This window comes from Echiichthys vipera (genome assembly GCF_963691815.1).
Source record: "Echiichthys vipera genome assembly, chromosome: 22".
NCBI lineage: Eukaryota > Metazoa > Chordata > Actinopteri > Perciformes > Trachinidae > Echiichthys > Echiichthys vipera.
The window spans coordinates 11,589,284-11,615,012 of record NC_139847.1 but is presented as its reverse complement, the minus strand read 5'-3'; the positions used below and the strand labels follow the sequence as shown (position 1 = coordinate 11,615,012).

The window sequence follows — 25,729 nt, the reverse complement described above, 5'->3', positions numbered from 1 at the left end:
AACCTTTGAAACTATAACATCCCAAAATATGTTAATTGGTCAAAGAAATAATCTGATTAGTACTTTTCAGACAATAGAGCTAGCCAGAGAATAATGAAATAATAATTTGTTGTTGGTCTGCATGTTGGGTCAGTGGTACTAAAGGGCATACAACAAGAAAGAACAACTAAAGGTGGTGGGGATTTAATAGTTTGCAAACTAAAAGATTGTCCTGATGCTGGCCCTTTAGGGAATTCTAGCTTTGTGTTAGCTGGTCATCGGGGTGACCGCTTCTAAAAATGAAAGTTTGACTTGATAGTGTTGTAGCAAAGGTCACATGGATCATAATCAATAGGTCTGTTCCTATTGGGAATTTAAATGTGAAAATAAATTGAATGTCTGATCGAGCATCATCAGTGATTCTGGAGACTTTGAGAGGCTATATGAGCCACAAAAAGTTTGATGTGGATGGTTGTGTGAGAAGAGATTTCATGGGGTCATCAAAATCAATCAGCTTCTGCTGCTTGGGATCATGAATGTGCACACCAAATGTCATACCAATCCAGACATGAAAATAAAATCAATCATACACGTTCTGTGATAACTGAGCTATAACCTTCTGTTTTCTCGGATCTTTAGCTCTGATGCAGGAATGAATTGTCCAAAAGTTCCTGTACAGAAGCGTTCTATGTGCAATGTACTGTGTAGCGCCTGTTAAGGCAGGACAAATATGGAGATTTGGGACCTCATAAATCCCATCAAAGCTCTGCCCACCATCAACCCAAGCAGAGGTCTAATGAACCAGAATAACTGAATACACCTGTGTTGGTGTTCAGAGGCTTTAAAAGCACAATTTCTGCATATACAGTTCTTCAGTGTGGCCCAGATCACATGTGCATTCACACTGCTAAATGAATGTGAACACATGTAGCCAAAACCACTTCCGAATGTGGTCTGAGTACATTCACACCTGTACTAAGAGCTCTCCACTTGTGATCTGATCACTCAGGATTGATTTTTTTAAAAAGCAGTCTGAATGGGGCTGAAGGTGTGAGTCAATGGGATTGAGGTCAATTGCCGCCAATGTGTCAGAGTTGGCAGTTGTGCAATTGCTTGCTGTATAGGTCGTTGATTGCTAATATGGCATGGTAGCATATTAGGAACAATTGATTGCCTCCATCTTCTTTTCAAGTTTTCTGTTACCATGCATAGAGGAAATTACAACCTCCATCACTTGAAAGAACTTTTAGAGCAGTGATCTGACCTCAGTTTATCTGACAGCTAAATTGGTGCCCTAAAGGTAATATTCAACATTGTGGACACTCTGAATGTCCCACAAAGTCAAGTGCTTTTGAATGCACAACAGGTGAGGTGAGCAGCAGAGAGGATAATAACAGTGTTTGCAAAGGTTGGGAAAAATCAGACTGATGAATGAAATGTCCACTCTACTTTAAATGCAAGTGGTGGACACTAGAGAGTCACATTTGGTTAGTTTACATAATACGGCAGTTTTAGCCTCTCATCTAATGATTGCCTATACGTCTGAGACTGAATTGATGATTTATAACATCTGTTTTTCTCAAACATAAGTTACAAGCCAGACTTTGAAAAACACTGCAGGTCATTTAGCTACACTTACTGCTGTTTTGAAGGCATATCCCTGTTCCTCAGAGACATTTCTATCCAGCTGCAACACAAACATATTCATTTTAAGAGCTGCCTGCAAATTAAAAGAAAATGTTTCCCGAATTGCGTTTTCTCAGTCCAGCAATTGAGCAAAGATGGTCGCTGGAAGTTGAATCAGTATCACCAAATTTTAAAGTTCTGTTAATCTTATTTAACATTAATGTTTATCTTTAAATTAACATTTTCACATTATTCTTGCTTAATACAAAACCTATAGGGTGATTGACTCCCTGCTCCCATGATGCTTTGGTTTAAGAAACAAAAGCATGAGATATTGCATTAAGAAAAGTTTAAAAAGATGTCACTAGTTTACATCCTTGCCAGCAACTCTGTTGGTGAGCCTGTACAGAAACAGCAGTGCTATGAGGTAATTGCTAATGTAAGCATGCTCACAATGACAATGCTTAGCCTACATGCTGGTTTTTTAGGTGGTTATCCCTATATTCTCCGGGTCCTATGTTCATAATCATAGGACTCGGGAGGACCAGGAATATAGGTTTGTATATCTTATAGTATATCATATAATATAGGAATATATCCCGTTTGTAGCAGGTTTACCATTATCTTCTGGATTTAGCATGTTAGCATAAAACAAAAAGCACAATCAGTCAGTCGTTTTATGCTAACATGCTGAATCCAAATGATAGCGTATTAGCATTAGACAAAAAGCACGGTCAGTGATTTTGAGAGTATTTGGTAAATAACTGTATTTTTTTAAAGCATTAATTGTTGTTAAAAATAAAATTATTATTATAACAATGGCATTATTAATTGATAATGTATTGCATTTCACCTGGAGGGGATCATGAAAGTCCATACACAATTGAATGGCAATCAATCCAATATTCGTTGAGACCCTGTAGCTGTGAGCAATGCTAATTAAGCAGTCCATGTTAAGTTGCTTAAGTTTTCATGTGACTAGCTTTGTGTTTTACATGGCTAATATGCTGAATGTAAGTGTACGACACAAGAGAAGATTATAAATGGGTGCTCAGCTGATAATGTTTGTTTTAATGCTCTTTATTATGTTAGATTAGCCCTTAAAAGAGTTGTCCTTCTGAATCCAGCTAATATTCATACTTTTTAAAGATGTCTTTATTCTTCATACTTTTACACAGTGGTAGAAATAAATGTTTTACATTTATTTAGATGTTCCTGTAACTTGATGACAACAGCCACTCTTTTATCTAAGACATAGCATGTTATTTTACTGGTAATTATTAAAAGAGCTTTACCCGACATACTAAGAAAAAATGGGCCGGGATTGCCTCCACATGACTCTAACAGACCAATCCCCAATGCATAAGAAAAAATGTTTCATTCCATTTATCTTGGAAGTTAGAACTGGGAATAATATCACACCCAAGTTGGCCCATTCCAGTTACAAAAACATAAAACCATTATATTTAATGGGTTAGCCTGGTAAGCCATTGTTAGCAATACAAGGATGGATTAGTACAACACACATGTGACTTAATTCTCTGCTCTGGATGCCATTACTCCACTATATCTTTGCATGCTTGCTCTATATAATTGGTCCGATTTTTTAGTACAGCTCCTAAAGCAGTTGGGGCTACATTTTAATAAATTTCAGACTTTTTAAGCCCAAATTACAGTAATGTAATGTGACTTGTGACTGGCCTGCATCTGTTTCATTTAAACTTGATTGTGGACATTATCACACCAAACTTTATCGAGGGAGCGTCACCAAGAGTTGTAGATGCCTGTCATAGTGATGAATAATGTAGTGTTGTTTGTGAAAATGTTTTTAATTGCTGGAGGAAGTGGCTGCCATGCTCTATGTGTGACAGAGTGGAAAAAAATGTATCTTGTCAAGAATCTCTGCAAAACCTTCCATCTTCCATGTAGTGATACACATGACCACCTGCGTAGTGTTAGGCAACCAGCATTTCCAGACAGATGGTTGCATTTGGGGTGGATAGAGACACAATAAATTAATGTGATGATGTACCACAGCACATGGGTGTGTCAGAGAGTTGTCAAAACAGAAAGATGAATATTTCACTAGTTAAAGAATATATATATATATTTATATATATAGCGTCAATTAACATCACTGTTTTTTTATTCACATCATTATCATAGAACACATTTACCAGGGTCCTAGACTTAGTTCACTTTAATTGTAAGGACTGAAGCACCATACACATTAATTCATGGCAACTTTCCATGGCAAGTAAGGTTAAAGAACTAAAACCAGCTAGCTAAAATTCAATATGTGCTTATAGGCCCGTCTCATAATAGAAGACGTTCGGACTTCTAACGGTAGGAAAATCACAGATGTAAAAAAAAAAAAAAAAAATTAAATGAGTGATTGCTTGATTCCTTGTAGCTGCTATTTAATTTGATGTTTTTGCAATTGTGCATGCTGGCTCACAGTCACCCTCACTGGGCTTGAATAGAACAGAGCCATCGTTAGTGTGATTATGAACACCTGTGCTCTTTCTTTGATGACAAGTCAAAATGCATGCTGTGAGAAAGGCTAATTGTTAAAAGTACATGTTTGTGGCCACTTGGGAGCAGCAGAACTTGTTGTAAACAACATATTTACATAAAATTAACTTGTAAAGTTGTTGGCAAAGGTATTAGCAAATGGTTGCCATACACCCATCCTACCTGCCACTCTGAAGTGAGGGACTCGTCATGGCTTGTGGTAGGTACTGCTTCCTCTTCTTCAGAGCTCTGCTGTTCAGAGACTAGGGGAGACCGGGGGCAACTGTAACACTTTTTAGTTTTGATGTCATTACTTAGAAAATCTCTTGAACTATTTGTATACAATGCTTATGTAGAATTTTATGTTGTATCTGTGTTCTACTTTTTTTTGTTGATAGAAACACAATAAGTGAAATGTTACATTTGCCCCCACGTGCAAGCCTGGCTCTCCCCAGGTTTGAACTAGCGGTGAAAATTAATCAAATTAATTAGAGGCTTTGTAATTAATTAATCAAGATTAATCGCATATCAATATTTGACTCAAGTAGCAACATTTTTCAGTTTAAATGGATTTCGATATATGACTTAATATATTGTAAAAAATAAAACAGTGCTTAGTACAGTATATTCAAGAAAAGTGGAAACCTAACATTGCAAAAATATTTAGAATAATATCCTTGGCATAAAATAAACAGTTTAAGATAGAGTGCTTTTTCTCCAATGTCTTCAAAAACACAGAAACAAAAATGATCCATCAACTAATGACAGGCCCTCCTAGGAGCGTTGTCTGTGCTAACGTTAGCTGCAACATGGTCAGCATTGGGGTGGATACGAGGCTGAAGAGCTCCAGTGGGAGGCAAATTCTTTCTTTCACAATTTTTATAAAGCCGTGCCATTGTCCATGTTTCCATTTGGTCGTTTCTTAGAACTCAAATGTTCGCCCAGCAACAACTCATCTCGCTTCACGGTTTCATTACCCTTGCGTCGCATCCTGTGTTTCAGTATTACGGGCCGGGCGGCAATGAGTGCAAATAAATTGCGATGAATTGTGATATTTTTTCTGTAATTAATTAATCATAATTAATGCGTTAAAGTCCCAGCCCTAGTTTAAACATCACTCTTATTTATTAACACCTTGTATCTAATTTCTTTCATAAGCAAACCTTTATGTTGTTCTTTTTACTTGGAAAGAAACCAGAGAAGCTGTTTCCCATGTTCCCATGTCTTTGTGTTGAAATTGCCTCCCACTTTAGCCTCCTTAAGTTAATTTAAAGCACAGAACTGAGAGTAATAATATTAATAATATTGATATGTGCATTTAACTCTTGGCAAGAAAGGGAATATAATAGCTAATTTCCCCAAATGTTGATTACTTCCTTTCATAATAACAACAGTCGAAGCAATTACACAAGTCTCATTTACAGAATTGACTCATTTCTAGTTACAATTCAGGCAATTCTGCTCTGACTGTTCTTGATTGTATCCCCATATTTGATGGTAGTTATTATCTCACACTTGAGGTTTTCTAAAGTTAATGAATGTGTCTTAACTCCATAATTGAAAATATATAATGTGCACCGTCGTTGTATTGGTTAAAAGCAATCTGGATGCTTGTCAAAATCGCACAGGAGTCGCACCATTTCTTTTGCTTTCCAGTGATCTCATTTCAAAGTGAAATGGGGGGAAATCTATCCGACCAATGACAAACTCTAAAACAGGAGCAGTAGAAGTAGGACGTGTATTATTATGTGTCTGTTTAAATGTCTGTAGATTTTATCTATTCTCATTTTCTCTTGAAATAACATGAACAACAGGAATATTGCCGTGAAGATAACGTAACTTTTCAAAATAAACTTTTAATAACTGTGCTTATTTTGCAGGTCGTGCAACAAACTGAGCGTAACTAGCAGAAACTGTTCCCTGCAATATGGGTTGAGGAAGTCTGTTTTTAGCAACAAAGCTCCAGTCTTTGCCTTTGTGTAGATGTGCTGCGGTTTTTTGCTTCAGTTATTTTTCAGTCATGTGGGGATTTAAACAAAGGTCAAACCCAAATCTCAAAGAACATGCAGACACACACTGTAGGTGTATATTTGATTATAAAAATAACTTTTTTTAGGTATTTAGATAGATTTAACACATTTACACGCATCCAAACACAGACAACTGTTTTACTTTCGCAGGATTAGCTGCATCAAATCTTGTTGATGTGACATCAGTATTATTTTTTAAAGGGCACATTATGCTCATTGTCAGATTGATACTTGTATCTTGTTTTTTTTTGTTTTTTTTTACAAAAACATGCTTAAATGTTCAAAAAACACATTCTTTTTCCAATACTGTTTGAGTATATCTGTATTCACCCTCTGTCTGAAATGCTCCGTTTTCACTTGAATTACTTTAAGCCCCCCTCTGGGTCTTGCTCATCTCTGCACCATCATTGCAGCTAAGGAATGACTGTAATGGCAATGTAGTGGCACTGTCTACCTATACATAATATAACTGACATCACAACAGTACAGAAGTACTGACGGCTCGCATAAAGGCACACTCTCTGAATACGGGCTGTGTGCATTTATCTGTGGATTGAGCGTTTTTGATACTTTTCCAGTATTTGTATAGCTCCCCGATCTGCTTTATAACCACAAAATACATGGGAAGCTCACAGTTTACAATATGCGATCTTGAAACAATGTAATGGGGCAGGCCATTATTAAGAGCAACTTCATTTTATGTTTAACTAATACAACACAAATGTTCAGAGACTACGCTAACCCAAGTCTTTCAAAATATGACATACTGAAAACAGAAACTTTAAAACTTAGCAACAGTAAATGCAGAGACTTTATGATATCTTATCCAGTCTTCCACACACACACAACCTTTGCCTACATGTCAGTAGGCGTGTGTATGTACCACACACTCTGACTGCAGACGCACAGATACATGCTCATCCAACAGAGAGTGAGTCGTCTATCCAGCTTTTAAATTCCGTGCAGTGAATTATGAACTCGTTTTTTGGAGTTTGTGTCAAAATCGTTATACCACTATTCATTAGGACACAAATTAATCTGAAGTGGAAAGCAGTCGATACTGTGATAGGGGAATTGTTGTAGATTCAATTATTCATAAAATTGTATAAAGGCGGATTTCAATATGTCTCTGTCACAAAAATAATGAGGTATAAAAGAGAAATGTTTACCTTGGTCAAAAAAGTAAAACGTACATGGACACCCACACATAAAGACAATCAATCACCACCAGCCTGTCAGACTGTTGACTGACTCGTGTGGGGTTCTCCACCAGCTTTGATCATCCTTGTTTTGAGCCGTTTTACTTAATTGTACTTACTCATATTAGTTGATATTGTTTTTCTGTATATTTTTCTTAAATGTTGGGGATTGAATTCACCTTGTTACTAACTCATATTAGTTGATATTGTTTTTCTGTGTAACTTTCTTAAATGTTAGGGATTGAATTCACCTTGTTACTTAAATAGTGTGCCAAAATATTCCCTTGTTGAAAAATTTAGGCTGCTGTGGGTGAAAGAAACGTAGGTGTTGCTTGGTTTATTGCTGCTGATGTAATGTTGGAAGTAGGAAGATATGTGCCCACTGACTGTGGGTAGCCATGTACATGCACTCAAGTTAAATACAACCAACTATTCAAGATGTTGAAAAACAAAATAGGTTTTATAATGCAAGACAGGTTGTATAGATACAAATTTAGCTTTGTAGAATCAAATCATATGTTTTCATTTTGTTTGAAATAAGTTTTTGTTTTAACCAAGTCAAAGTAAAATTTAAATAACAGGTTAAGATTTGACAGTTCCCACATGGTACGTGTATACTGAAAGAGGTATGGGTTGTTGTAATCATTCCTCTTCATACTGGCTATAAAGCAATTCAATTATCGACCGCTTACACTCAAAAGACGAGGCACAGTCCCTGTTCTGTACAAAAATATTTTCTTAAATTTAGGCAAAGCTAATATGAAGCTTCAGTTTGGCCTTTGAGTTTGCTAAATCAGTATAAACTCAGCATCTTTGTTTCAATCAATTTATTTCTACTGACAAGGTAGCTACCTGGATGTATCCCTTTGCCATGGCTCAGCAAGGAAAGCATCCCAGAGGAGTTTCTGTACTATAAATAGTGCGTCTTTTGAAGGCACCTGCTCAGTTTGGCCACTTAAGACTGCTGAAGCCTCATATGGGCTTTGGCTGATCTTCAGAATGCATTTTTCTGTGAAATGATGACAATGATGATTTTGTCCCCCATTTCTTACAGTGTAGTCACAGCACCAGAGGATCTCAACACAGTAAGGATGGGGAGGAGTAATCGTTACATGGACAAATAACTCTCTCGATATACATACAGTACTGTGAGTATTTTATGAAAGCATGGAAACTATTGTCTATGTAAAGATATGGTGGAGTAATGGCATCAGAGAATTAAGTCACTCTCCCTCTGTGTGCGTTGTAATCCGAGTTACTCTGTTTGTTGTGATGGACATTCCAACTGCGCATGTATGTTAGTGCATGTGGCTGTGAAAAAACATTGTTATTTAACATACTGGGGTGAGAGCTGTGTGGAGGCAATCCCAGTCCCTTTATTTCCTCCGTATTTTGAGTGGAACACCTGTAAGATAGACTTGACTGTGTCAATGTCTCCAGTCGCAACTTGTGTAAACTTACTTGTATTTATTCAAAACACGAAGGCGTGACATTTCAGGCTCAGAGCCTTCATCAAACCTTTATTGGTATATAATGATGAAGGTTGCAAGACCAAAATGTAAAGCCTTGTTTTTGTTGCATATTTCCTTGTTCTTATTAGTCATGTAGACTGTCCTCATTAGTGAAAAACACAGCATTTTCAATTTGTAAACATCGTATGTTTAGACCTATGTGACAAGGATTTGGTGGCAATATGATTTATGGCTCTTGTCAGTTGAAACCAACAAAGGCAGACGTAGTGTGACATCGTTGTTGGTTATAAAACCTCTCAGACAGAGGGTTGAACTGGATGGATGGGTCAAGGACAGCTGTGACTTGAGCAGATCGTTGTGGCAGGTGACGCTGATTTCATTTCACCATGACTCGTATATGTCTTTTCCTAACTTTAACCAAGTAGTTCTGTTTTTTAAACATCACCAGATATCCACCACAACGATATCCTGTATCTATCACTCTGCAAATGTTTAATTTTGGTCCTAATATCACTAACTTTCTTTTACGTAGCCCACCCTCCCAGGTCAAGTGCACATCCACACAGTTCCCCACAACCAGCTTAAGAAGAGAGTCTAGTTGTCGAAGCACTTTAAGCACTGCTGCATATGTAAGCGTCAGCACATTGGAGATGATAATTCCTAGGCTTGCTAGCATGGATAAACAGGGAAAATGGCATCTACATTATTGGATTCACTTTGCACAGCAACTGTCCCCATAAGCCTTAATTTTCCTAAACAGCTTTATATTTGGCAGGAGTTTCTTCCAACAGCATGGTGAGTAGCTGTACAGAGGTTTTATGGTGCCGTGCATCACTTTATGGTGCTCAATTATGACTTTGTCTCAGGTGCTTAACTCTCTGTATTTAGTAAATTCATTGTTGGCAGCTGGAAATTTAGCTTTTGCATGTAATGCACACAATTATACACATTGCCATGAAGTAAAATGTTGGTGTTTACAAGGAAATGGCCATTGAAATGAGTTGGTGGTTATACAAATGACTTGGCTCAGAAACTGTTAGATTTCCCCCCCTTTACTATTGCACTTTTTTTATTCATTAACATTTCGTAGTGTTTAAAAACCCAAATACTGAGCTAAAAGATGTTATAAAGCTCAGTTGAGCTGAGGCTAACAGCAGAGTCAGGCGTTGTTTTTCTTATACTGTCTGAATATATCTATTCACCCTCTGACTGAAACGCTCAATTTTAGCTCCTGTCTCTTTAAGACCCCCTCATGAAAAAGCTCAGTTTGCTCGGATTGGTCAGCATTTCTGGGTCTTAAGCATTTGTGGTCTCGTCATCTCAGCAGTGTCATTGCACCAGGGTAATGACTGTAGCGGCAATGTAGCAGAATTCTCCACCTAAAGTATAGTTGTGACATCACAACCGTACAGAAGGCCTGACGGCTCGTTTAAAGGCACAGTTTCAGAATACAGGTTGTGTGCATTTCTCTGTGAAATGAGAGTTTTGATGCTTTCGCTGTATTTATATAAAACCAAAACTTGCTTTTAAATAAATAATAAATTGTAATGAAATATGTTTTAAACCCTCTCGGTATCTGTTTATACAACATGTTTTCATTAACAGCAAGTATTGTACGAAATATGGATTTCTATGTTACGCCATAAATGGGTCTGTTGTAAGATTAGAAAAAAGGTTGTGGTTTGGCTTAGTACTTCAAGTCACGTGTCATATTGTGTAATATCATTGAGGCGCAACATGTGCAGTTAAATTTGGTCTACATTTGAGAAGGCTCAACAGCATGCGCACTATCTTAGAACTTGAGGATGAGTCACCCTGTAGAGTCCAAATGATGTCCCTATCCTAATGAAGTCTTTAAAAAATAACATTTATAGACGTTTTAAACTATGAGGCTACAGGTTATGTTCTAATTGTGAGACTTAGTGCCTTACGGGGTTCATTTGTTCATTGGTTGGGAATATAGCCTATTGTTTATGAAAAATAAAGATATGTATATCGACCACAATCCATTCGAGCTCGAACAATCCACCTTCCCAACCCTACTCCCTACGAAGATTTTGGCGCTTTTACCCTACTGTACGACACCTGAACACCTTCTTTGCTCCAGATGTAATTTCTACTGTAATAAATATGTGGAATAAATACAAATTACAGTGCATTGCTTTCCACTCTTATATGTATTAACAGTGAATGAGGACAGCCTGCTTTATAACATGAATTTTAATTATGTTTGTATGATGATGAACATTTTGCGTGGGTGTTGAATTTAATTAAATTAAAATACTTTACCTCAAATATTAAACCCATAACAATTTTGCAGTTTAGAAGAGACATGTGAAAATGAATATATTTTTTAAAATTCCCGGAAGGATACTCTTTGAATTGAAAGCCTTTTTTTACCTGACAGCAGTAATGTTATCTCTGTCTTGAGGACAGTTTTAGTTTAGAATTAGCATGAAAAAATCTCTTTCAGCAGATCCACTTACTGTAGAGTAATAATAGAATAAAATATATTTTAATTCTGCTAATAGGGATATTTAATAAGAATTCAATCAGACATGTTTGATACCTAGCAGTAAGCTATCCATTGTCATTAAAATGTTGCCTGACTTTGAATACTAGTACCATTTTTTTTTATTCATGATCGCTCACACTCCTTTTCAACTTTCTAGAAGGAAATTGCTATACTGATACAGTTCAAGGACGTTTCCGATCACTTTCATGCTGTTTTTTCTTTTTCTGCAATAAAACTGCACATAGTAGGGTCTAACTCGCTGTCATTTCCATGTTTTTGAAATGCTTTTCCATTTTAAATGAGGACGTGCAAAGCTTCTCATGAGGAGTGTGTTATTCAGAAGATGAAAAGAACTGAATCTGACTGGTAGACTATTAGTCTGAAGCCATCTGCAAGTTAGTGCTAATGTGGAGACTGTTAGTTTGTAGTTCTTGTATATTTTATGTAGTTGAGACGACAGCAGTATAGTGTCACTTTGAAGCTACCTGGTTTATGTAAGTGTAATAGCAGGCAGTGCTTTACCTGGAGAAATCCATTTGTGTGCATGGAAAGCGGTGCCAAGGAGAGATAATGCAGCATCTTTTCAGATGCAGGGAGACATTTATTTTTCATCAGGGCTTTCAGGAGTTCAAGGTGTTTCTCAGACAGGAAACAAGTGCAAACACGTCCTTTGCCAGATCTGTGTTTGCACATGCTCATTAGAGGAGCACCAGGTGAGTGATTGGATGATTACTATTGTTTGATTGTAATTAGCATTATTGACAATAGGATGATTTACATATTTATTGGCAATAGGATGATTGAGAGATTGAACGCTGGCTGGCTCCAAATGGATACCTTGCATTCAAAGGTCATCAGAAAAATTTCTCAAGTGTTTTCAACACATTTGTTGTACTTGTGTTTTAAGTCATAGCTGGAATGATAGTAGACGTGCAGCCTCCGGCACATCGATAAGTATGAGCAAAAGGCTTCAAAGAAGATCAAGACCCATAAACTCTTCTTTGAGGTTATAGTAAGAATACTTGCAACTTTTTACATCTGCAGACATTTGTGATTATTAAGAACGTGTGGATTCGGAATATCTAGGCACCAACTGAAATCTCCAGTCCACATCCCCGTGCTTGATTCAAGCATCGAGTCTTTTTGAGAGAGGGGACACTGGATTCCGCATACAGTCTGCAGCCACAGGCGCAAAGACAGAATGCGATATAACACGGGTCTCCTTGACAGCCGCAGGGAACATATACTATAGGTAGAATGGATTTGGTCTGTAGCATGTTATCTCGTGTTTGCTGCTAGGTGGAGCCCGAGTATACTGCGAGAGCGGCAATCCACATCCGAGTTTTTCCTCTCACCTTTCACTGGCTCTCCAAAACCCTCGGTCTCCATACAGAATTACTCCCAGCCAGTGCGCACAATTGGTTTGTCATAGTGGCAGAGAGCTCCGTTTTTTTGGACCAAACAACTTAGATTATTTTACCCCTGCGGAGCTTTTTTGCACACGATCCCCCCGCTCTCTCTCTCCCTGCCCTCTTTCAAATTCTTCTGGATACTCTTTTTGTTTGTGTGTGACTGCCGTGCGTGGTGAAGGCTGCTGGCGTTTCGCCTTTCAGCTTTATGGGACGTGATGTAGCCCCAGCGCAGAAGGACGCCTCGTGCCATAAAGGGATGTAAGGGACAGTACCGTGGATACAACACGCGAGGAAGCTGCTGGTTCTCCCGCGACCTCACCTGGACTCGGATTCTGGACGCACAGCGCATTCAACCGAGGCGGGTTTTCACGAGGATATTGAACGGAGCGACTGGAGGCAACTATTTGGATTCGCTGCTCTCTCTCTCTCTCTCCTCGACCCCCTTTAATCCAGTCCGTTCCTCACACATACACGCACAGTGCGTAAGGACGGTACCCAACGCCTAAAAGACAATTTAGAGAGCAATGATCACCAATGCTTTGAATGGAAGGACTGTGGGCTGCCCCTCCGGTTTCACCAGTAATTTCTAAACCCGCGGTAAGTGTGACTTTCCGCTACAGAATGCATGTCCGTCGGTTTTTGCGCAGATCCACAATAATCTGCAGATTCTGCTCAGGGCGATAATAATGTCCATGAATGAATCCCCGCAGCACTGATGTGTCCTATAATATCAGCCTTGGCATGCACTCCACTCTTAATTACTTTAACTGGGCTATCGATGCGTTCAGGTGCAATCAGCGCCCATCACGGCGAAAACATATTGATAGCCAATATGAAAAATTCAATTTCCTGTTCGATTAATTAATCCGTTCTATTAGAGGGTTTGATTATTATCTAATGTATCCGGGGGACTGTTGAGTGGTGAAGGTCTTTTATTTATTTATTTTTTAACATTCACATGGTGCCTGGAACAATGTGCTCGGGTCTAATATGGCTTTGCAAAGAAGTTGCATTTTGGCTGCATACCTATGGATGAAGTTTTTGCATTATAGAGTGATGCAGTTTAATTGAGGACAGTATTTTTTTTTACTTTAAATTTAACATGTGGACCTTGTCTAGGGGCTGAAGCACAGACATAAATTACATACATTGTATTTCAAAGGTGCTTGAATTAAGAAACCTACCAATGCAGGCCTGTGTTTTCTATTGCAGTTTGTTATTAAGAGAGAGAGAGAGAGAGAGAGAGAGAGAGAGAGAGAGAGAGAGAGAGAGAGAGAGAGCGCGTGTGTGTGTGTGGAGATGGATGCAGTGGTGTGATCATCTGCAATGTGTCATGATAGGCTGGCTGTGATAAGAATAAAAAAAGCAAATTAGTGGTACAGGTTATGTCGAGTTTACCCAACAAATATCATTATTTAATGCACACATGAAAAGAGGGAATAGCGAATGGATGCCCCTGCTGAGGAAGACATGCTGCCCTGTGTGAGAGAAGAGCAGGGTTGAGGGGCCACAGTAGCACAAGCTTTGATATGAGGACAGCACACTGTCTTTCAACATCAAAATCAAAGTGGAAAAGGTAACTAAAGCCCATCGCTTTGAATTTGATCCGAAGTTTTCTCATCGCTGCAAAATGATGCCCTTAATTTCAGTGTTCGAAATATGGTTCACTCTTTGTTGAATCTGATTCTGAATAATAAAGCAGCTGTGAACTTGGAAGGGAATCTGTCATGAATAGTTTTCTGACCAGGCTTCAGATGTGTGACTAACTTCCCACCTCCATTTTCAGAGTATCGTTAACAATTCTGCTGGCTGTATTCTTATTTGACAATTACATTTATTATGTCCTACTGCAGCACCATATGTCATAAAATCTGCATCTGCATTGGTAGAAGTGCCCTCAAGCAGATGAGACACACACACACACACACACACACACACACACACACACACACACACACACACACACACACACACACACACACACACACACACACACACACACACACACACACACACACACACACACACACACACACACACACACACACACACACACACACACAGTTTCCTCTACCAACATTAAAAACCTTGACATCCTCCACCAGGGGAAATTCAGGGGGACATTTGACGCTTTCTGACTAAATGGTTATGTCAACCTGCACTTTGTTCTCACTTTGTCTCATCCGTTTCAATTCAGCTAAATGCTGTTCCTTGTGGAATATAATCTAGGTTATATTTAATATAGCAGCAGTTGAATTAAGCATCTGGTGTGATACCTGATGGGACGGCACTGTATGTAAATAGAATAATTGTTCCCTTGCCTTACTTGAAGCTGTTGTTGTATTGCAGTCCATTGTTGGGGAGATAGTGTGCTGAATATGAGACACTGTGCTACATATTGATTGAATTGGTTATCTCCAGTAACGAAACACAATGAGATAGTTTTAGGTGGTGGAAATAAAAATGGGAACTGGCAGGCTACACATCGATTGACTGTATTTTATTTTTGGGTGTTTTCACCATATCTTCTTATGCCAGGCAAGGCTGTTAAATGTTTCTCTCAGCACTTGAAACTGAAAATGTATTTTTTTTCAATCACAGAAATTGTGAGTAACCTTTTTGTAAAAAAAAAAACACTTTACATGATTCATTAAAGGACTTATAAAAGAGTTATTCAGCCCTTCTGTTGTCTGTAAAATTACTCATTTGTCCAATGCTTTTGCGGGCACATATTTCTTTCTGTTGTATTGTATTACACCAATACAGGTTAATTTGTTGCCCTCATTGTGAAGCATGCCTATTCTTCACTCCGTCATTTATATTGTTCCCCTGAAGTGATCCCACTCCCTGTGATCACCCCGTTGATGTAGTGTAGTTTTTCAGCTAGTGAATTTCTTTGCATTGGCAGTTCCATTTATTTGATTTGATTTTTGCCTTTTTGGACACGACTGCAAGCCAGGAGGAATCCAATTTTGTTGTTGCGGTATGAATGGAGACATGGGCTCTTCAATTTCTTTATTAGGTTAGCTTTATATGGGGTACAGCTTCATGGCTCATATTCTGTACAGGGAGGGCTCTTACTGGTGTGTCAGTTTAGATAGCCATTCTTCAAAGAGTAGCATTGGGGGGTAAAGCAGTCACACACATTTCCTGCCTGTTGTCAACATCTTTTGTGCTACCCATTTAAGGTACAGTAGATGCAATGTTTTTTATTTTTTAGATGAACAGCACCTGTTTTCGCTTTTCACTCATAGCCTATACTGCATTTCCTTTTTAGTGAGTCCTTCATTGTCTGACTATGTCCAAATACTCAACCTTGGTCTGAAAAATAGTGAATTAATGCCTTTTTATGTATTTATCTAACTGCTTTGTCTGCTGTGATCTAGCAAACCAGTGTCCATTGAATAGAACTCTCAAGGTCATATTGACACAGCAAGAGGGTTCCTGTTTCGAGTCCGAGCTGGGGTCCTTCTGTGTGGAGTTTGCATGTACTCCTGGTGTCTGCGTGGGTTTTCTCTGGGTTCTCCGGCTTCCTCCCACAGTCCAAAGACAGGGAGGTGATAGGTTAATTGATGAATCTAAATTGCCCGTAGGTGTGAATGTGAGTGTGAATGGTTGTCTGTCTCTGTTTGTTTCTATGTGCCCTGCGATAGACTGGCCTCTCGTCCAGGGTGTACCCCGCCTCGTGCTCAATGTCAGCTGGGATCGGCTCCAGCCCCCCGCGACCCTGTCAGGGATAAGCGGTTGCAGAGGATGGATGGATGGTCCTGTTGCACATACTTTTTCAAATGTTCATATTTTATCGCCTTGTAGAATGTAAAATCCTCTATCATGGCCATTAATACTAATGAGGGAAAATAGTTATGGGTGTTTTTATTCAACAAAGTCAAAGAGTCAGTAGAAGAACAGATTACAAAAACCCTGTTTTGGCAGTTAGGGATTACAGGTTGTTGCTAATTGATTACAGTTCCAGCAAAGATGATGGGTTCCACAGCTATCGATCACAGTAATGTCCTTCACCCATTCACTAGAATTGAAGCCAGTATAACGGCATGTATTTCCTGTAAAGCTGAAACTGTGACTTGATTAATCAATAAGTCATTTTACTGAAAATGACTTGGCAGCTATTTTGAAAATGGCCATATTGTATGAAGTGAGATTTTCATGCCTTTTTTTTTGTATTATTATAAAGCATGTTGAGGTGCTACCTAATTTCTGTGAAAAATATTAAAATGCTCAATCCACAGAGAAATGCTCACAACCTGTATTTAGAATATATAGTGCCTTTACAGGTGTTCCACGGCTGCAATCACGGTGCAGAGACACCAACGACCCATAGAAAGCTGACCAATCAGAGCAGACTTGGCTTTTTTGGGATTGGGGCTGAAAGAGACAGGTGCTAAATTGGAACTTTTAAGACAGAGGGTGAATACAGGTATATTCAGAAAGACAGACAGGTTGTTGTTTTTTTAAACATCAAAGCATGTAAACATGTTCTAGTAGAAACTCAAGTATTAACCTGAAAATGAGTATAACATGGTAACTGCTCTGAGCCCCTTTAATGTTTACTGGATATCTAATTTACATACCCAATGATTAATCAATTGTCAAGAAAATAATCTTCGTAAAATAAAAAATAAAACATTTTGTAAAATATGCCACCACCAGACGACAAAATGCAATGTTACTCTCATACACTGTTAGCAGTCTACTTGATAGTTATTTATTTTCCACATTGCAGCCTTTTTTCATGGATGGGGCATGAGTGTGGGGCATTGTTGACACTTTAATTGAATGTAAAATCTCTCTGCATGTGACATGACTATTCTCGAAAGATAAGACTTTTTCTTTTTTTTAAATTGTCACAGGCAGCACTTCATGAGATCATTGATGAGTAAGAAAATAAGGAGTACAGAAGAAAATCCATTTAAATTCTCACATAGGCAGTCTAAATAATGAATTTTAAAACATAGTTTGCAGTTGAATGATTGTTTATCCCTGCGGCTGGATGCTCACATGTTAAGCATCACAAGAAACATCTTCAGAGAAGGGAGATGGTGCTTTTTATTATTTTTGGCAGATTTTTACCCTATACATTTTTAAATAATGGGTGTCTCTAGCTCCAGTGTGACCCCAAAGACAGGGTAGCCTTCCTCCTGATTAAAAACATACTAGTTTATATGCTCTATACATAATTTATCAATTTCAACTCAATTTTCTAACCCTAACCCTTTTTAAACATAAAACTAGTCCTGTGGCTAAAAAAAGAAAAGGTAGGCCACTGCACTGTATTAACCTTCCCGTGGGCAAAATCTCACCCACTGCTTCAGTGAGGCCTTTGGTTTTTAACAGGTCCCTAAGACCAGCATTATCCTGCTGTTAGGAGGGAGACAGATTGGTGTGATGGGGCCCTTTCTCTGGCAGGAATGACACAAAATAAGAAAAAGCAAAGCTGAAAATAAAAAAGAAAGTGCATGGTCAAGGAAAGGTCCTTGATGTCTGTGGCTCCCAACACTTTAGCTGTCCTGGCTCGTAAAGAGCTTGGACTTGGCTTTGACACACATTTTCACAACCTCGCCCCTGCAGGAAATTGAGCTTACAACTGAGATGGATACTTCAGTTGGTGCTTGATGGGAAGAACAGACAATTGGTTTCTTCTTTTAGCTCTGTGAAGATTGATCGGGGCTTCAAGTGTAGAATTCAAAGAAAACAGTAACTAGTACACACAAAGCTTTTGTAAAATGTGCATATTTTGTTTATTGTAACATACTACTATATTACGTTACAAGCTGATGTGCTCAATAGGTTTGAGCACAGCATTTTAGTGATAGCGTTTTTTGTGTGTTTATCACACTCCTGCGAATAACACAAAAAAATAAGAGGGTCATTGAAGATCTTTGAAATAGAAAGCACAAACGCACCCAATATTTGGGATGAAGAATAAAGAATATAATGGCACAAACATGGTGAGGCAACTCCATCTATCTGTTTCGAAAAAAAGAAAACTCATCACTGTCATCTCCCTTATTTGGTAAACTCCACTGGTACACCTGCTATTTGATAACATGGGCGGCAGGGGCTCAGTCCATAGTGACTTGGCTTGGGAACCAAAAGGTTACTGGTTCAAGTCATACTCAACCCCATACTGATTGGTGGCTGGAGAGGTGCCGGTTCACCCCCTGGGCACTGCCGAGGTGCCCTTGATCAAAAATGGCTCTGGGCGCTTCTCATGAGGCAGCCCTCTCGCTCTGTCATCTCTCCAATAATGCATGTGTATAGGACCTGTTTGTGGATGTGTGCATATTTGAGGCCTCTTAGTGTGTGTTTAAAAAAAAAACAACAACAAAAAGAAAGTGGAAAGTGACTGATAAAGGCATGTTTTCTTTTCTTACTTACTAATTCCAGGCTCTTTCTCTGTTGCTGGTTTACAAGCATAAAGTGGTTAGGATGAGAGAGAGAAAGGGTGTGTGGTGTATTGATGATCCTCTTTAAATCACTAACGGATTTGCAGGGGATTTTATATCACTCCAGTGAGTCTGTGGTGTGTTGAGGATGAGGCGAGATCATGAACACATTTCCATGGCTATACCTTTTTGACCTCTGAATCCAGACAATGAATGGGAAAACAAGTAGACATAGGTGAGGGTGTTACATTGTGTAGAAGTAGGACATAAGACAGCTGGGCAACCTTGAAATCAATCGATGCTACAATGCCATTTTGTACTGTTACATTCACAGAACACGCTCAGCCTTGACTGTGTTTAAATTCCACTCACCACATCATTGTAATCAATGCATTTAATGTTAATAAGAGCCTCCAAGGCTGGTACATTGTCAAGCTCTAGTGCAGACGTTACCATGACCAGTGACAGTGTGGCTTGGAAAAAATCTTCTGCTTTAGACTGCAGTTTTTAATATCTCAGAGCCACCCCTGTGCCCTTAATTTGACACGTCGTTATGCTGTACCCAGGGGGATCAAAACACTTAGCAGCCGCATTTTAACACTCAACAACTTCTGCAGGCAGAGATACTGTACAAATCTGCATGCTAAGGGGATGTGAGCGCAAACAATTAACTAGCGTATGCATTCATTTTATGAATGGAGATGGAGAAGCCATCTTTGTATTGCAGCAATGATACTTTTCAGAATGTTGCCTCCAGATAAGGGCCAATTCAGTATGTCAAACCGATGAATAGTGCATTGATCAAATCTGTTGCCCCTTGCTTGATGAAATCAGCACATAGCAAGTGTATCAGTGTTCCAAAAAAGGCAGTTTGTTGTAAAACATTGTTAACCCTAGCACAACTAAGGCTGAACTGGCCCAAGGAAAATGAATGTCTATGTGTAAAAAGGATACATTTATGGCTGAAGTGCAGATATAGACCTAAAAATGTCAACCTAGCATTTAAAGCAATCCAAGCCACTCTAACGACCCTGTTGGTGGTGTTAAAAGGTACCCAAAAGCTATCAAACTGACAAAGCCTGACAGAGCCGCAGTACATCAACCTCTTTACTACTCTGTAAAATCTGATACATTTGTCTATGTGCATTTTACAGTATGACACCAAGTTTTTTGCAATACTATTGATTGCTTTACTTTGTTCTGAGGGTTTTTTCCCCTCATGAACTTTGGACCAGTAAAGAGGACTCAAACAAAGATGCAATGCTTCTCTGAGACTGAAGCTCTAAAAGAAGTTAATTTATGGCCTGTTTGGGAGGCAGGTTTGGGCTGGAATACATAATAAGGTAGTGCACCTGCAGCCGCATACAAATGAATGGAAATGACGGTTAGTATTTATGCCTCCCTAAACCACTGGGACCTCCTGATCTGACCACTAATTGGCCAGCGAAGAGAAATTAAGCCTTCTTGTTCACAAGATGCTGTATCTGCAAATATCAGGTGCAGATTTGAGCATAACAGCTTTACACCCACTATCTTACACCAGTTATCACAAAAGTGCTCCTTCAACTCTAGTAAAGCAGTACAAAAGAGAAATACACCCACTTAAATGCATTTATGTAATTATGTTACATCAATCAAATTGGTAGATCAGATGTAAGTATTAATACAGAATATCTGTCAAAACAATTTGCTGCATGCCTTGGATGATAAAAAGTACTGTAGCTTCTCAACATGGATAAATAATGGGCCTCTGGGCACAGACATGTAAAAGGCCCGCTATTGAATAAAAGAGACACAAAAGGACCACAAATAATGTCTTGTGTATTGCCTTTGTGGGAAATTTGTGTCTTTTGTATGTGTATTGCTACTCTTCGTTGTCGTTTTGCATCTTTTTGAAGTTGTTTTGTGTTTTGTTATGTGTCTTCATTGCCATTTTAAATATTGGCGGTGATTGTCTATTTGTAGATGTCTGTGTCTCTTTGTAGTAATTATGTGTCTTTTTGTAGTCATTTTGTGTCCTGTAGTCATTTTGCATCCTTTTTTAGTCATTTTGCATCTCTTTGTAGTCATTTTGTGTTTCTTTGTAGTCATTTTGCATCTCTTTGTAGTAATTATGTGTCTTTCGTAGTCATTATATGTTTGTTTATGGTCATTTTGTCTCTCTTTGTAGTCATTTTGCATCTCTTTGTTGTCATTTTGCATCGCTTTGTGGTAATTTTGTGTCTCTTCGTAGTCATTTTGTTTCTCTTTGTAATCATTTTGCATCTTTTTGCGGTCATTTTCTGTCTTTTTGTAGTCATTTTCTGTCGTTTGTAGTAATTTTATGTCTCTCTGTAGTCATTTTGCATCTCTTGTAATCAGTTTGTGTGTTTTTTGTAGTCATTTTGGGTCTTATTGTGGTCATTTTGGGTCTTATTGTAGTCATTTTGAATTCCCCCATTCAGTTATCCATCTCTGCTGCCTTTGACATTCTCAAACCATTCCAGCACACTGAAGAACATCAAGTCTAACATTGTTGCAATTGCGCTCGGATAAAATGTCATGATAAAAACATTTTTTCATTCCGCCATACTTGAAATGGAACATAAAGCATGAATGCCTTGCAGAAATGTTGACTACAATATCCTGTGAACCTTTTTTAAAAAAAAAATTACAATACCATTTCCTCATTCATACTTTGACATTTACAGAGGGTAGAATCAGATTTGCATTTGGCAGATACAGTAATTAAAATATTTTCATACAGGTGAATGTCTCCACAATGGACAATTTATGCTTTGTGTGAGGTCATTTACTCTGTTTCTTAATTAAGAGATGACATAGTTGAACTAAACTAAGGGTGTATTCATTGAGTTGATCAGCTGATTCCACTTGTGACTTCAAAATGTATTGCAGCATTTCAGCATCTCCCTCTGTGCTTGAGACTTAGACCAAATTGATTTTCCTAATCGATAGCATAGGATTGGATTTAGGAGTGTGGGAGTGGGGGGTTGGATCTGGCAGGGCTGACTGCCTCAGCCAGCAGGCTTCTCAAGAGTAGTCCCCAGTTTGTTCCTGTTATGAGCTTCTCTTCGAAGCGAACTGTGCATTTTAAATCTGGGCATCTTGTAAACCTGCTACAGTATCGTGCTTCATTTCAGGATTTTATAACGACAGAAGAAATGTGTATCACTAACATATATAAACTTCCCTGCCAGCCCTTTGTCACCTTTGGAATGGAGATGACTGAATTGATGCGCCGCCCCAGTGGAGCAAAACCTTTTAAATGACAACACATTTTTGTCTCACCTTGAACTTAATTGACTGCCTGAAAGCTGGCGTTTGAAAAGTGCTGACAGAATGACTCCTCTTGTTCTTTGGAAACGGTAGCTATTGACACTGTTCTGTGTTGTTTTCATACCGCTGTCACATTTGCACACAATCATAAGTAAGGATGGATGGTGTCTTCATATGGCTGTGCATTATGGATGGTTCATGTGACACATATTACTCCTACTGGGCTTAGTGTCTGGATGCATTAGTATGTATCGCATTTCTGCAGGGAGGAGAAGTGGCAAATGTGCTCCTTACTATTCAAGGGTGAATTAAAATACATGGACTGTTATTTCGTCACACGTCTTGCTGTTTGGCTTCGGAAATGTAAATATCTAATGTTCTCATTTTAGCTCTTTAGTTGTTAACAAGGTGCCTGATGTGCCTGACAGGTAGGTTGAGGACCCAGGTGCCCACCATTGTCCCTGTCAGTCATGGCAGCTGGAGGACTGAGTTACTCTGTCACTGGAAAAGACTATCTGCCCCCACGCCACACCATCAGCTCATACATTGGTCTTGCCTGTGATGCTGAGCCACCACTGCGCGATGGTGGCAACTGTGGGATTTCTTAGAGGGGAGCCACAAGACTGTAATCAGTCATTATGTCAGGAGTGAGCCCCGTGAGCCCAGCTCCAGCTCATTCAGCCAAATAATAAGCAGCAGATAAATGCGCTGGCGTGCAGGCAGGAACAGACCCCCTCCCTGGGCAAGGAGCTAGGAAACGGGGGGATCTTTTCCTCTCATCTGCCTATGCAGGGACGTCACCTTGGTTCAAGGGCTGGATCTTTTCATACAGCTGACTGAACATTTAGCTGTTGTTTGGAGTCCTCCCTTAGGTTAATGGCGACAACACCTTGAGGTGCTGACAGGGAGTTTGTATTTTTTTGTTGAATGATTACACAAGGAAATATACTCTAGAATTAAAAGCCAGAGGGGGGTAAAGGAGGTAGCACTACAATGGCAAATGCTAAGCTGGTTGCGAGATGGCGTTCCCTGTAGAATGAAGACAAAATGTCAGGCATTAAAAGCTTGTCTCTGTCTTGATAAAGGTTGGTGGACTAGGGATGTAAACAAGTCCAGCAATTATCCTTCTATTCCTGATAAAGTTTGATAAATGTTGCATTTTATAAATATAGCCTATTTGTAATTTGATATGGTGTAAATAAATCAAAACTTCTAGTCATAGATGGATCTAAATCAGCTTTTTTTCACCCTTCCACCCACCGTATTTTTGCAGTGTTTACTCATTCAGATGCCACCACACAACTGCTGACTATGTCATATTGAATAACCCCCCCCCCCCCCCCCCCCCCTTTTATATCCCATTCCTTTCCACTCCACCCTCATAGAGTTTTGTCATTCCATAACAAGGGTCACGGTCTCCCTTTGTCTTGCCATAGCATTCCTCGGCATGGTAGTATTGACTGGTTCTGCTGGGTGAGCGGTGCTCTAGAACACCCATACATCATTGAGAAGACAGAATGACAGACAGTGGGAGTTGAGATGTCAAATTGTTCTCTTCAGGCAACTGACATCCACTCCATTCCTGTTCTCCACAATGATCCTGCATTGATAGTCTCCTGCTCCCGCACTTTGCTAGTGCACTTGGCATGCTCATGATATACATTTAGTTATAGCGGATGGTGCAGTAATAATTCTGCTTCCAGTTAATGTTTTTTAAGGTGCTCAAGCAGCTCAGAACATACATTCACAGAGATATGGATGTTATTTGTCCATCCACTAATACATTATAATTGGTACATTTCTGTATGCATGCAAAGATTGATAGCTAGATTAATCTCATCAAAATGTTAAGCTTTTATAATCTTCTCATGGAGCCCCTTTACTCTCTCATACATAATAAATGTAGCTAAAAGTCAGCTACACAAAGAGCAAGTGACACGCTAGTTCCATATGACAAATATGAACCTTCTGCATACCACTAGACAATGAGCTCACTCAGGTCAATGTAGGTCCAACCTTTTATAGAAGTTCTGGCTGCTCATAATGATTAATATTGTAGGTGTAGTTATTGCCTTGGAAGTCATCAGTGGAATGCTGCAGTTAAGCAGTCATCTGTCATCCAATTTCATTACACCTGTCTCTGCAGTTTGTCTTTCTTAATGTATGGTTGTAGCTTTTTCTGCTGTGTGCTATAGAGTCTCTTCTAATGAAAAGCTGGTCATTGATTAGTATAGACAACAATGATTGCTTTGTTCCACTATTTCTTATCAGTTCAGTCTCTCCTAACGAGGTGTCGAAAAGCAGGCATCCCACTACATTTAGCTGGGGTTTTGTTGTCACTCGAGTGGCTGTGGAAGGTTAGGATCCTGTAATCTTGTTTATGTTTTTGGTCAGTAGTAAGCCTCTCTAAGCCAGCTTTGTGTCAAACACAGCTGGAGAGGCCTTTACAATTGCAGCAGAGCAGAAATAATTGGTCCAGCGGCTTGGATGCAGCAATGACACACAGGTAATTTGCTAATTTCTGTCTCTCAGCTGGTGTTATCAGTGTAGGAAACTGCGTTCTTGGAAAGAGTGTGTAAAAATGATAGCATGTACACTGAGTTAGAAATGATAAATAACTGGGAAAAACAACTTGTATAAAAGAGGCTTTGCATTGGTTTTTGTGCCAGTTGCCGCAGTCACAATTGTTTGATTATATATTTAGGGGGGGGTGCAGGATGGTGGCTGTATTGTGATAGTACAATAATTAAACACGACCCCCTGAAATCTCCAATTATATGTCCTCATTACATTTCTCTTAGTTGGTCTTGGTTGTTTCCTGCTGTAGTTCTTATTACTGCAAACACAGTGTACATGTTTATCCAGTGAATAGCCACAAAGTGTAGTTGTCAATAACCCGACCTTGCATGTAATCAAATTGAGTCCTTCATATGTGATGCCATAACAGTCCCAAGAGGAACCTTTTCAACACAATTTCGCCCCCTTGACTTTGAGCTGGCCATGTCCAGCTGACGAGGAAATTTGAATTGGAAAGTCTGTCGAAGCCGCTTTTACTTTAACTTTCAGTAAAGGATGAAACTGAGCAACAATGAAGTGCTTTTTGTGCATTGATTTTTCTCTGCATCTGTGGATGCACTGCGAGAGGGAGAGACAATTGTAACCTTCTCTATCGCTGCACTGCAGGCAAACAAGGGAAGGTTCTATGCATGGGCCTTTTTTCTGCTTTCTTTTTAATACAGTGAGAGCATGTGCATCAAACAATCCTTCTCATCTAATTAGGAAATTCCATTGAATTGAAAAGG

At 39.0% G+C, this 25,729-nt stretch overlaps 1 long non-coding RNA gene across 1 annotated transcript in view; it reads left to right on the top strand.

The window, feature by feature from the left end:
• The first annotated feature begins 12,862 nt into the window (after nucleotides 1-12,862).
• LOC310964207 overlaps nucleotides 12,863-25,729 on the top strand; it is a 63,649-nt gene continuing 50,782 nt past the window's right edge. Inside the window, exon 1 of the long non-coding RNA XR_014593725.1 lies at nucleotides 12,863-13,344. This is a non-coding gene — a long non-coding RNA (uncharacterized lncRNA). The remainder of the gene's footprint in view (nucleotides 13,345-25,729) is intronic.